Consider the following 13,868-nt stretch of genomic DNA (forward strand, 5'->3'; position numbering starts at 1 on the left):
ATTTAAGGTTTACCTAACTCCTGGCTGGCTATATGTTCAATCGAAATGTTTGTTTTTATAAGTTACTGTTCTTTACGTTATGTTTTATTTTTTTCTCAAATAGATGTACGAATCACTGTACAAAGGTTATAGTCTCATCTACTAAAGCTGTCTTACAAAGGGATTGGAACCCTGAAGGGTCGAGGAGGTTCTCTGAGCAGAGGTGGGAGTATTTCACATATACAGGTACAAGAGTTCCCTGGGGCGGTATGACTCATCCACATGACCTCCACACACATAGCGCTAAGATAAACACGCACTTACAGATAATTCCTTGTTATGTCATTACCTAAAATAGTCTTACTCTCGCATAATGCAAGAGGTTTAAACACTGATGTAAAAAGGCGAACAGCGATGTCAAATTATAGAAAGTTGAGGGCCACTATTATCTATCTTCAAGAAACCCATTTTTTGAAAACCACTATCCCCAAATATTGGGCAAGAGATTATCCAATGCAATTCCATTCTGCATTAGATGCAAAGAAAAGAGGAGTCTCTATCCTAATTTATTCCTCTATCCCATTCATACATAAGGAAACAATATCGGATAAGGAGGGCAGATACCTGTTGGTTTTGGGGCAACTGGGGGGGGAGGAGGTGCTTTTGTGCAATGTGTATGCCCCTAATGAACAGCAGGATAAATTCTTTAACATGACCTCTAATCTGTTGACGGGTTGGTCTAGAAGGAGAATTATATTGGCAGGAGACTTTAACATTGACTTGCAGGCACTGACTAAACAGACTCTTACTTTACACTCCAAAAAAAAACAGAGATAAGGAGTAACAGCAAAAAACATCTTAGATTCACTAAACCAGCACACGCTACAGGACACTTGGAGATTGTTGAATAGAGGGAGGGAAGAAACCACTTATTACTCAGCAGCCCACAACAGCTACTCAAAAATTGACTATGTTTTTACAAGCCAAATTATTCAGCCGACACTACACTCAGTAGATATCCTGCCCTGTGTATGGTCAGACCACTCAATGACTATACTTTGTTTTGGTGACTTAACTGACCCGAGAAGGATTAAAACGTGGACCTATGACCCAACCTGTATTAAAATCCCGCATATAAAAGACAAAGTACTACAAAATTTAAAAGAATATTGGCAGATTAATATAGACTCGACGGTAAATCCTATTATACCCTGGGCGGCACACAAGGCAGTAATCAGGGGGATGCTAATTAAGCAGAAAGCAATGTATAGAAAACAAAAAGAGACTATAATTAGAAGATTAAATGCTGAGATTGCTAAACTCGAACAAACTCATAAAGCGACTAACTCAAAAATAGCCTTACATAAACTTACCAATAAAAAGCAAGAATTACATAATATTCTTAATGACCAATCTATTAGGGCAGCACAGAAACTGAAAACTAACTACTTTATTTTTGCTAATAAGCCCGATAGATATCTTGCTAAAAAGATCAGAGATAACTACCAAACTCTCTCCATACCAACTATTCAGACTACGTCTGGCAGATTAACCTCCCATCCCCAAGAAATTGTTAACGCCTTTGCCCAGTTTTATAGAGATCTATATGATGGCACAAAGCAACAGACGCTAGAAACAAGAGAGCTGTTTAGGTCTTTCCTACTAAAAGCAAATTTACAACCACTCACTGACGAAGATAACACAATTCTGAATTCCAAAATTACAAAGGCAGAGGTGATCAGTGCCATTAAGGACCTTAAGCCTGGTAAGGCTCCGGGGCCTGATGGATTCTCTGGAGAATATTATAAAGCGTTCAAAGACATCTTAATCCCCCACTTATTGGTGTTTGCGAATCACATAATGGAAGGAGGAGAGATACCCCCAGAATTGCTACGAGCTAAGATAGTGGTCATTCCAAAACAAGGGAAGGACCCTACTCTTTGTTCTAGCTACCGTCCAATCTCCCTAATCAACCAAGATCTTAAAGTAGTAACGAAAATTTTGGCCAACAGATTGAAACATATATTACCCAGAATAATACACCCCGATCAGGTAGGATTTATTAAGGATAGGGAAGCCCCAGACAATATTCGTAGAATGGTATCTGTTATAGACTTTCTGTGGGACCACAAAGTGCCTTCTCTGATCCTTTCGTTGGATGCGGAGAAGGCATTTGATAGGGTTGACTGGAGGTATATGATAACACTGCTGACAGAACTAGGCTTTAAAGATAGATTTCTACAAGCTATTAAAGGATTATACTCATCACCTACAGCACATATCAGGGCAATTGGACACCAATCAGATAATATACCCATCCTAAATGGTACAAGACAGGGATGCCCACTTTCACCTTTATTATTTGCAATCTGTATTGAGCCATTGGCGGCCTATATACGCAACTGCCCAGATATAACTGGCCTGGAGGTAGGTACTTTTAATCACAAAATCACTCTATTTGCGGACGATGTGTTGCTCACTATCTCCAGGCCATTGGTATCGCTCCCTCATGTTTACCAAGCAATACACTCATTTTCCCAGATATCAGGCTACAAAATGAATGCAGAGAAGTGTGAGGCACTCCAACTATCATTACCAAAACACACTATAAAACTAATTGAGGCCAATTTTGATTTCAGATGGGTACCGAACGGGCTTAACTACTTAGGTATAAAACTAACAACACACTCGTCTAAGTTATATGAGGCAAACTACACCCCGATGCTTAAAACCATAAGATCAGATTTGAGAAAATGGAGTAAGCTGGGTTTCTCGTGGTATGGTAGATTATCCGCGGTTAAGATGACGATTCTACCCAGAATTCTTTATTTGTTCAGGGTGCTTCCAATTAAGATTGTGACCCCAGATATAGTAAATTTACAGAGAGACATTCATAGTTTCCTGAGAGACAACAAGCATCCGAGAATCCCTCGTCAAATTCTAAACAGACATAGGCAATTGGGAGGAGTGGGGGCCCCAAACTTACTAGATTATTATAAAGCAGCAAGGTTAGCCCAAGACTCAATCCTAAGTAGAAAGCAAAGTGAAGTGCTCTGGCCTACCTTAGAAGCAAAACTGGCGGGGCAGGAGAACCCAGATGATATACTCTGGCGAGATGAAACCTATAGTGACCGCAAGTTAAATCAGAACAGGATCACGCAATATTCTAGACACCAGTGGAAACAATTGAGTCACACAGAGATATTACTCCCTGCACACACAGTGATTAGGCCCTTAAAGAACATCATACATAAGGAGTTTAGGCATCATATTAAGAAATGGGAGAACAAGGGGTTGTACAGGGTGGCTGACATGCAACTTCAGGGTAAGATAATGACTTTCACCCAGTTACAGCAGAGACTGGATCCTCTTCCACTCCAATGGTTTCTATACCTTCAGATAACCTCAGCCATAAGGACTTACCTCACACTGCACACAGCTTGTTATCGGCAAACTGAGTTAGAACAACTATGCACTTCAACTACTAGGTCCAAAAGAGCGATCTCTAGACTCTACATCTCCATCCAAGAAACGAGAGCCAACACCAAAACTAGGTTAATGTTACAGTGGGAAACAGACTTAGATAAAGAACTGGACCTAGATAAATGGACACAGACTCTGCACCAGGCTAGTAGGGGACTTATTAGTGCTGATCTCAGAGAAAATGTGCTCAAAACATCCTACAGATGGTACTTGACCCCTATTAAGACGGCCCGTATGGGAATTGTGAGCTCTAACTTTTGCTATAGAGGCTGTGGGATACGGGGATCATATATCCACATGTGGTGGGAGTGTCCAAAAGTTAGGGGTGTATGGAACGAATTGTCCTCTCTGCTGAGTAGGGTATTAGATGAAAGAATCTCTCTCACCTCTGCTCAGGCCCTGCTACATGAAAACATACCGAGACTTAACAAACATATCAACAGCTTCATTAGAATTTTATGCACCACAACGAGAATAGCCATAGCTAAGTATTGGAAGGTTGATACTCCATCGTGGTCAGAAGTGTTAGCTAGAATCCACTCGGTATATTTGATGTATGAGTCAGCTGCATTTATACAGAATACAGAAACCCAATTTCAGAAGATCTGGTATTATTGGATAATGGAGAGTAATACATACAGGAGATCTAGAGCAGTTGAGAATGCAGCAAGATGAAGGAAGGGCAAACAAGGCCAAGATAGAGGTGATAAAAAGATAATTGACAGCTCTGAATAGGATATTATAAAATGAGGCTAGATGAGTAAGATATCTCTAGATAACATAAGAGATAAAGGTACAGTGACAAAACACTACTTTCCTTGATTTTTTTTTATTATTAGTATCTTTTTTTTTCTTTTTTTTACTCTTATTATTTATGTTCCAGGTTATTAGTAGAATTAACGTTTATGGTTAAGTTATAATAGTTGATGTGATCAAAAACGTTTAACATTGTTACCCCCAATATAAAGATGCTCCCTTGTGAGAATATATCACTATCTGAGAAAAAGATAAGAAACCTTAAGGGAGCATGTGTCGAAAACCAATTGCCCAATCAATAGCTAAACAGACAATGATAAAGCTTGTGCTGGCATGGGTCCTCGATGGTTGAGTTATGGATCTTTATGTAAAGCTACTTGGGACACTATGCTTTTGGACACTTAAGAGACTTTACAATGAGAGATCTCCCCTACAACGAATCATTTTTCCAACTGTTATATGTTTATATATCTTGTGAAACTTGAAAATCTTAACATGTTTGGCCTGTGTAATTGGACATAAGTTTTTCTCTCTGTCACAGTATTATTGTTGATGTTTTATGGGCAATAATAAAAAACTATTTAAATTAAATATGACTAAAGTTGCCAAGTTAAGAGTATTTTGGGTAGGGGAAATTCAAGCAACTCCAAGTCTAAATAGGAAAAGAAGAGTCGCAATTTTATTAGGGAAAAATCTGAGTTATGAAATATTAAAAAAGTTATTTAAAATTAAAAAACAGAATTTATGTTTACCTGATAAATTTCTTTCTCCTACGGTGTATCCGGTCCACGGCTTCATCCTTACTTGTGGGACATTCTCAATCCCTACAGGAAGTGGCAAAGAGAGCACACAGCAAAGCTGTCCATATAGCTCCCCTCAGGCTCCGCCCCCCCAGTCATTCGACCGACGGTTAGGAGAAAAAGGAGAACCATAGGGTGCAGTGGTGACTGTAGTTTATAAAATTAAATTTAAACCTGACTAAAATGTCAGGGTGGGCCGTGGACCAGATACACCGTAGGAGAAAGAAATTTATCAGGTAAACATAAATTCTGTTTTCTCCTACATTGGTGTATCCGGTCCACGGCTTCATCCTTACTTGTGGGAACCAATACCAAAGCTTTAGGACATGGATGAAGGGAGGGAACAAGTCAGGTAACCTAAATGGAAGGCACCACTGCTTGCAAAACCTTTCTCCCAAAAATAGCCTCCGAAGAAGCAAAAGTTTCGAATTTGTAAAATTTGGCAAATGTATGCAGTGAAGACCAAGTCGCTGCCTTACAGATTTGTTCAACAGAAGCCTCATTCTTGAAAGCCCAAGTGGAAGCCACAGCTCTAGTAGAGTGAGCTGTAATTCGTTCAGGAGGTTGCCTTCCAGCAGTCTCATAAGCCAACCGGATGATGCTTTTCAGCCAGAAAGACAGAGAGGTCGCAGTTGCCTTTTGACCTCTCCTCTTACCAGAATAGACGACAAACAAGGACGAAGTTTGTCTGAAATCTTTAGTTGCTTTTAGGTAAAACTTCAAAGCATGAACCTCATCGAGATTGTGTAACAGGCGTTCCTTGTTAGAAGCTGGGTTAGGACACAGAGAAGGAACAACTATTTCCTGGTTAATATTCTTATTGGAAACCACTTTTGGAAGAAAACCAGGTTTGGTACGTAAAACGACCTTATCTGTATGAAACACCAGATAGGGTGAATTACACTGCAAAGCAGACAATTCAGAAACTCTTCTAGCGGAAGAGATAGCAACCAAAAACAAAACTTTCCAAGATAGTAACTTAATATCTATGGAATGTAGAGGTTCAAACGGAACCCCCTGAAGAACTGAAAGAACTAGATTAAGACTCCATGGAGGAGCCACAGGTCTGTAGACAGGCTTGATTCTGACTAAAGCCTGCACAAACTCCTGAACATCTGGCATTGCTGCCAGACGTTTGTGTAACAAAACAGACAGAGCTGATATCTGTCCTTTTAAGGAACTAGCTGACAAACCTTTCTCCAATCCTTCTTGGAGAAAGCTAAAATCCTTGGAATCCTAATCTTACTCCATGAGTAACCCTTGGATTCGCACCAACAAAGATATTCCCGCCATATCTTATGGTAAATTTTCCTAGTGACAGGCTTTCTAGCCTGAATCAGGGTATCTATAACTGAATCCGAAAACCCACGCTTAGCTAGAATCAAGCGTTCAATCTCCAAGCAGTCAGTTGCAGAGAGACTAGGTTTGGATGTATGAATGGACCTTGAATTAGAAGGTCCTGCCTCAAAGGTAGCTTCCATGGTGGAACCGATGACATATTCACCAGGTCTGCATACCAGGTCCTGCGTGGCCACGCAGGAGCTATCAGAATTACCGAAGCATTCTCCTGTTTGATCCTGGCTACTAGCCGTGGGAGAAGAGGAAACGGTGGAAAGACATAAGCTAGATTGAACAACCAAGGCGCTGCTAAGGCATCTACCAGTGTCGCCTTGGGATCCCTGGACCTGGACCCGTAACATGGAACTTTTGAGTTCTGACGTGACACCATCATATCCAGATCCGGAATGCCCCATAGTTGAGTTAACTGGGCAAAAACCTCCGAGTGAAGTTCCCACTCCCCCGGATGGAAAGTCTGATGACTCAGATAATCCGCTCCCCAGTTGTCCACTCCTGGGATGTGAATTGCTGATAGATGGCAGGAGCGATCCTCTGCCCATTTGATGATCTTGGATACCTCTCTCATCGCCAGGGAACTCTTTGTTCCCCCCTGATGATTGATGTACGCTACAGTCGTCATGTTGTCCGACTGAAATCTGATGAATCTGGCCTCCGCTAGTTGAGGCCATGCCTGGAGCGCATTGAATATCGCTCTCAATTCCAATATGTTTATCGGGAGAAGAGATTCTTCCCGAGACCATAGACCCTGAGCCTTCAGGGACTCCCAGACCGCGCCCCAGCCCAAAAGACTGGCGTCGGTCGTGACAATGATCTACTCCGGTCTGCGGAAACTCATTCCCTGAGACAGGTGATCTAGAGACAGCCACCAGAGGAGTGAGTCTCTGGTTTTCTGGTCCATTTGAATCTGGGGAGACAAGTCTGCATAATCCCCATTCCACTGTTTGAGCATGCACAGTTGCAATGGTCTTAAATGAATTCGAGCAAAAGGAACCACGTCCATTGCCGCAACCATTAGTCCTATTACCTCCATGCACTGAGCTATGGAGGGCTGAGGAATGGATTGAAGAACTCGACAAGCGTTCAGAAGCTTTAACTTCCTGACCTCTGTCAGAAAAATCTTCATTTCTACGGAGTCTATTACTGTTCCCAGAAAGGGAACCCTTGTGGACGGGGACAGGGAACTTTTTTCTATGTTCACCTTCAACCCGTGAGATCTGAGAAAGGCTAAAACAATGTCTGTATGAGCCCTTGCTTTGGGAAGGGACGACGCTTGTATTAGAATGTCGTCTAGGTAAGGTGCTACTGCAATGCCCCTCGGCCTTAGCACCGCTAGAAGGGACCCTAGCACCTTTGTGAAAATTCTGGGAGCAGTGGCTAATCCGAACGGAAGAGCCACGAACTGGTAATGTTTGTCCAGAAAGGCGAACCTCAGGAACTGATGGTGATCTTTTTGGATAGGAATATGCAGGTCCTTTAAGTCCACGGTAGTCATGTATTGACCCTCCTGGATCGTTGGTAAAATTGTCCAAATGGTTTCCATTTTGAATGATGGAACTCTGAGGAATTTGTTTAGAATTTTTAAGTCCAGAATTGGCCTGAAAGTTCCTTCTTTTTTGGGAACTACAAACAGGTTTGAGTAAAAACCCAGTCCTTGTTCCGCGGTTGGAACTGGGTGTATCACTCCCATCTTTAATAGGTCTTCTACGCAACGTAAGAATGCCTGTCTCTTTATCTGGTCTAAAGATAAGCAAGACATGTGGAACCTTCCCCTTGGAGGAAGGTCCTTGAACTCTAGAAGATACCCCTGAGAAACAATTTCTAGTGCCCAGGGGTCCGGAACATCTCTTGCCCAAGCCTGAGCAAAGAGAGAAAGTCTGCCCCCTACTAGATCCGGTCCCGGATCGGGGGCTACCCCTTCATGCTGTCTTGGTAGCAGCAGCAGGCTTCTTGGCCTGATTGCCCTTGTTCCAGCCTTGCAATGGCTTCCATGCTGGTTTGGGCTGGGATGCGTTACCCTCTTGCCTAGTGGCTGTAGAGGTGGAAGTCGGTCCGTTCCTGAAATTGCGAAAGGAACGAAAATTAGACTTATTTTTAGCCTTGAAAGGTCTATCCTGTGGAAGGGCATGGCCCTTTCCCCCAGTGATATCTGAAATAATTTCCTTCAACTCTGGCCCAAATAGGGTCTTACCCTTGAAAGGAATATTAAGTAATTTTGTTTTGGACGACACATCCGCCGACCAAGACGTTAACCAAAGCGCTCTGCGCACCACAATTGCAAAACCAGAATTTTTCGCCGCTAATTTAGCTAACTGGAAAGCGGCGTCTGTAATGAAAGAATTAGCCAACTTCAGGGCGTGAATTCTGTCCATGACTTCATCATAAGAAGTCTCCTTTTGGAGCGAGTTTTCTAGTTCCTCAAACCAAAAAGCCGCTGCAGTGGTTACAGGAATAATGCAAGAAATTGGTTGAAGAAGAAAACCCTGTTGAACAAAGATTTTCTTAAGTAAACCTTATAATTTTTTATCCATAGGATCTTTGAAAGCGCAACTGTCTTCTATTTGTATAGTTGTGCGCTTAGCTAGCGTTTAAACTGCCCCCTCTACCTTAGGGACTGTCTGCCATGCGTCCCTTCTAGGGTCAACAATTGGGAACATTTTCTTAAATATAGGAGGGGGAACAAAGGCTACACCTGGCTTCTCCCATTCCTTAGTCACGATATCCGCCACCCTCTTAGGTATCGGAAATGCATCAGTGTGTACTGGGACCTCTAAGAATTTGTCCATTTTACACAATTTTTCAGGGATCACCAAAGGATCACAATCATCAAGTGTAGCTAGGACCTCCTTAAGCAGGGCGCGGAGGTGTTCTAGCTTAAATTTAAATGCTATGGCATCAGGCTCTGCCTGCTGAGAAACTTTCCCTGTGTCAGAAATTTCTCCCTCAGACAGGCCCTCCCTCACCGCCAAGTCAGATTGATGTGAGGGCACTACAGATAAATTATCCTCTGCGTCAGCTTGCTCATTTTCTGTGTTTAAAACTGAGCAATCACGCTTCCTAGGAAAAGCTGGCAGTTTGGATAAAAATGCTGAGAGAGAATTATCCATTACTGCCGCTAACTGTTGCATAGTAATCGCAATTGGTGCATTAGATGTACTGGGCATCGCTTGCGCGGGCATAGCTGGTGTTGACACAGAAGGGGAGGATAGAGAGCTATCTTCACACCCTTCAGCTAAAGAATCATCTTGGGCTATATCTTTAAGTGTAATTGTACGGTCCTTAAGCTGTTTGGACGCTATAGCACATTTCACACATAAATTTAATGGGGGAACCACCTTGGCCTTTGAACATAGAGAACATAGGCTATCTGAAGGTTCAGACATGTTTAACAGACTTAAAAGTAACTTCAATGCAATAAAAGTTATTTTTGACAAAAACGTTACTGTCTCTTTAAATAATAAAAGTGCACACTTTATTACTGAAACATCAAAAAACCATCAAAAACACATCCGATTTTTATGAAATTTTCACCACAGTGTCATAATGCTTTGAAAAGGTTGCACACAAATTTTCAGACCAATTAACCCCTTAATGCCCAAACCGGAGCTAATAACAGCAGTTAACCGGTTAACACACTACAGTACTCTGCCACAGCTTGCCCTGTGGCTTTTACCTTCCTTAGGGTTATTTTGGTAAGAATATAAGCCTCCCTGGAGCCCTTCCTGATGCCTCCGGACTCCCCACATGAAGCTGCATGAACTGGCTAGTCAAAACAAGTGGACAATTGAGGCGCGAAAATGAGGCTTCCTTCCTCTGCATACCAGAGTGGAGGGGCCTTTCTGACTAGATTAGGTGTCCAACTAAGTGCCAGGTGCAAATTAATCCCCAAAAGTGTTTTAAATTGATAAAAAAAAACACCTATTTAAGTTGAAAACTTGCTAAAAAGGAATCGATTAGCCCACAATAGTGTCAACCAGCATAAGCCCTTAAAATAAGCCATCCTTTTATTGCTGAATCTAATAACAATGGCTTACCTATCCCAGAGGGAATTTCTGACAGTCTTCTAGCATTACTGGGTCTTGTTAGAAAAATGACTGATCATACCTGAAGCAGTTAAGCCTGCAAACTGTTCCCCCCAACTGATGTTATCTGGTTTCAACAGTCCTGCGTGGGAACAGCAATGGATTTTAGTTACTGGTGCTAAAATCATAGTCCTCTTAGCAGAAATCTTCTTCACTTTCTGCTGCAGAGTAAATAGTACAAGCCGGCACTATTTTAAAATAACAAACTCTTGATAGAAGAAATAAAAAACTACAACTAACACCACATACTCTTTACCACCCCCGGTGAGATGCTACTAGTTAGAGCGGCAAAGAGAATGACTGGGGGGGCGGAGCCTGAGGGGAGCTATATGGACAGCTTTGCTGTGTGCTCTCTTTGCCACTTCCTGTAGGGATTGAGAATATCCCACAAGTAAGGATGAAGCCGTGGACCGGATACACCAATGTAGGAGAAATAGCAAACTCTATTTACACACTTTGTAATGTATATGGTCCAAATAACTTTAATCCTAATTTCTGGGCCTCTCTCCAGTCAACGTTATTGCAATTTATGGAAGGCTGTCTCATACTTGCAGGGGATTTTAACATGTCCCCACAACATCCACTTGATAGATTCTGAACAAAGATAAAACAGACTAAAATCAGAAGAGATACCTTAGAGTCCAAAACTGTTTAAAACTATTTTTAAAAAATTAGCAATAAGGGATGTCTGGAGGCTCCATCACCCTGAGACACAAGATTTTACATGTCACTCTAAAACCTTTAAATCCCTTTCTAGAATCAACATGTTTTTGATTAATGAGAAAGTATGGAGTTTAGGGGTAACTGTGTAGATAACACCAATATGCATATCAGACCATGCCCCGATACTATTAGAAATCCCAATGTATAAATCACAAATTGGACCATTACATTTCTTCTTTCCAAAATGTTTATCTAGAAATCTTAAATTTAAGAATTGGCTCAATATGAAAATGGAGGAATATACATATTTTAACTAAGAAACATTAAACAAACCACCAATTTTTTGGGAGGCAGCTAAAGACGTTCATAGGGGGGAGATCCTGGCCTATGCGATAAGGTTAAAAAGAAAGAAAAGACTTAGAAAAAGAAAAGTCATGGAAGCAGTGGCAAATTCTTATAACCGTTATCTTCTTCTAAGTACTGAAGAAAATTGGCTTAGATATATAAGAGCTAAGAAAGTGAGAGACACCTTCTTGTTAAACAATGCGTCTCATATGGACTTAAAACTTCAGACGAAGTTTTATAGGCATGGGAACAAGACGGAAAAATTACTAGCCAATTTAGAAAAAAATCTGAAGAAAACTTCTATGATTGATCTAATCAGGGAAAAAAGATATGTAATATAAAACCTCAGAAGAAATTGCGGAGCTTTTTCATAACTATTACTCAAATCTTTATGCTTTTAAAGCATTGGATAAGTCAAATAGTGAAGGGATTGCATACCGACTTTGAGTGATCAAGCAGTAGCTAGAATTAATTCTCCTATTACTGATTCTGAGGTCACTTAATGCATTCAGGCACTACAGTCAGATAAGGCGCCCGTCCCGGATGCCTTACCAAATTAATTCTATAAGATTCTTGCCCCTAAGTTTGCTCCACAATTAGGCAGTCTTTTTAATTATTTTTTATATTGAAAGTAATCAAACCCGAAATAGTTTGCACCCCCCCTTACAACATTAATTCCTAAGCAAGGGAAAAACCCATCTAAAAAGGAGTCGTATAGGCGATATACTTCTTAACACGGACTACAACATTTTCTCGTCTATTTTAGCTGAGAGATTACAGAAGGAATTAAAAGACATTATACACACGGATCAGGCAGGTTTTTTAAATAAGCGCTATTATGCAGCTAAAATCAGAGAGCTCTTTTTGACCATTGACTATTTTAGAAACACAGAGGAATTTAAGAACTCAATGCACCCCAATGTTGCAATTATTGCAATAGACGCTGAGAAGGCTTTTCATTCGGTACATTATGATCATTTATTAAACACACTTTCACGCTTCGGGTTGAAGGAAAATTTCTTGAAGCTGATTGAGAATTTGTATTATAATTCATCTACGAAATTACTTATCAATAGCTTAGAATCCCCTAGCATAACCTTAGAAAGGGGGCACTCATCAGGGTTGTCCTCTTTCTCCGTTTTTATTCGATATTGCGATAGAGCCATTAGCTTTGAAAATTAGATGAGTTATTGAGGGTATCAAAATAGGGAATATGGTATTAAAAATAGCACTCTATGCTGATAATGTTCTTGTATACATTTCTAATATGGTAGCTGATATTCCTAAATTACTAAGTTTAATTAATAACTTTGGCACTGTTAGGGGTTAATGTGAACCTGACTGGAGCCATCTTGTTCTTCGCATCCATCTTGTGATGATTGGCATCCATTTTGTAATGATTAGACTTTATTATAATGGTTCATTCTGTAGTGAGAAATATATGCTTGTTATTGTACTTTCCTTAGCTAGTTGGCCTTGTAGACGTTCCCTGGCCTTACTCCCAGAAGAATGTTATATCAATAAGATGGTCCAGTGACCTTGTTGTCTTTGCAGATGTTAGCTTATTATGACTATAGAATATTGTTTATGAGCTAGTAAATTTCCAGATTCATACTGTGTTTAACACTGTATAACTGTAAAATGACGCGGTCATAACGTGTCATCCCCTTAACCCTATATGCTGTTACTGGAGTCTTTGAGACCTAGTTATCAACATGTCAACTTACCTGCCTTCGCCGGCCCAATACGCCCGCCTAAGCTCGCCTACCATTGCCGCCGCGGACCTGCAAAATTTCGCCTAAGTTATCAATAAATCTGTCAAAAAGCCACGCACCAAGTACGGGGCGATGAGCAGCGGACTGTGAGAGTTATCACTCATCCGATCTCGCTGCTCTTCGGCTTTTTGACAGCTTTATTGACAAGCTGTCACTAAGCACCCACACTAAACTACACTGTTCTACCCCCTATACCGGCGCCCCGGGAGCCCCCCGCAACTAAATAAAGTTATTAACCCCTAAACCGTCGCTCCTAGACCCCGCCGCAACTCTTATAAATGTGTTAACCCCTAAACCTCCGCTCCCAGACACCGCCGCCACCTACATTATACCTAGTAACCCCTATCCTGCCCCCCCCTATACCGTCGCCACCTATAATAAAGTTATTAACCCCTATCCTGCTGATCCCAGACCTCGCCGCAACTAAATAGTTTAACCCCTAAACCGCCACCCCCGGACCCCGCCGCAACCTATATTAAACTTATTAACCCCTAATCTACCCCCTTACACCGTCGCCACCTATAATAAATTTATTAACCCCTATCCTGCCCCCCCTACACCGCCGCCACTGTAATAAAATGATTAACCCCTAAACCTAAGTCTAACCCTAACCCTAACACCCCCCAACT

The sequence above is a fragment of the Bombina bombina genome, chromosome 4 (genome assembly GCF_027579735.1).
Source record: "Bombina bombina isolate aBomBom1 chromosome 4, aBomBom1.pri, whole genome shotgun sequence".
NCBI lineage: Eukaryota > Metazoa > Chordata > Amphibia > Anura > Bombinatoridae > Bombina > Bombina bombina.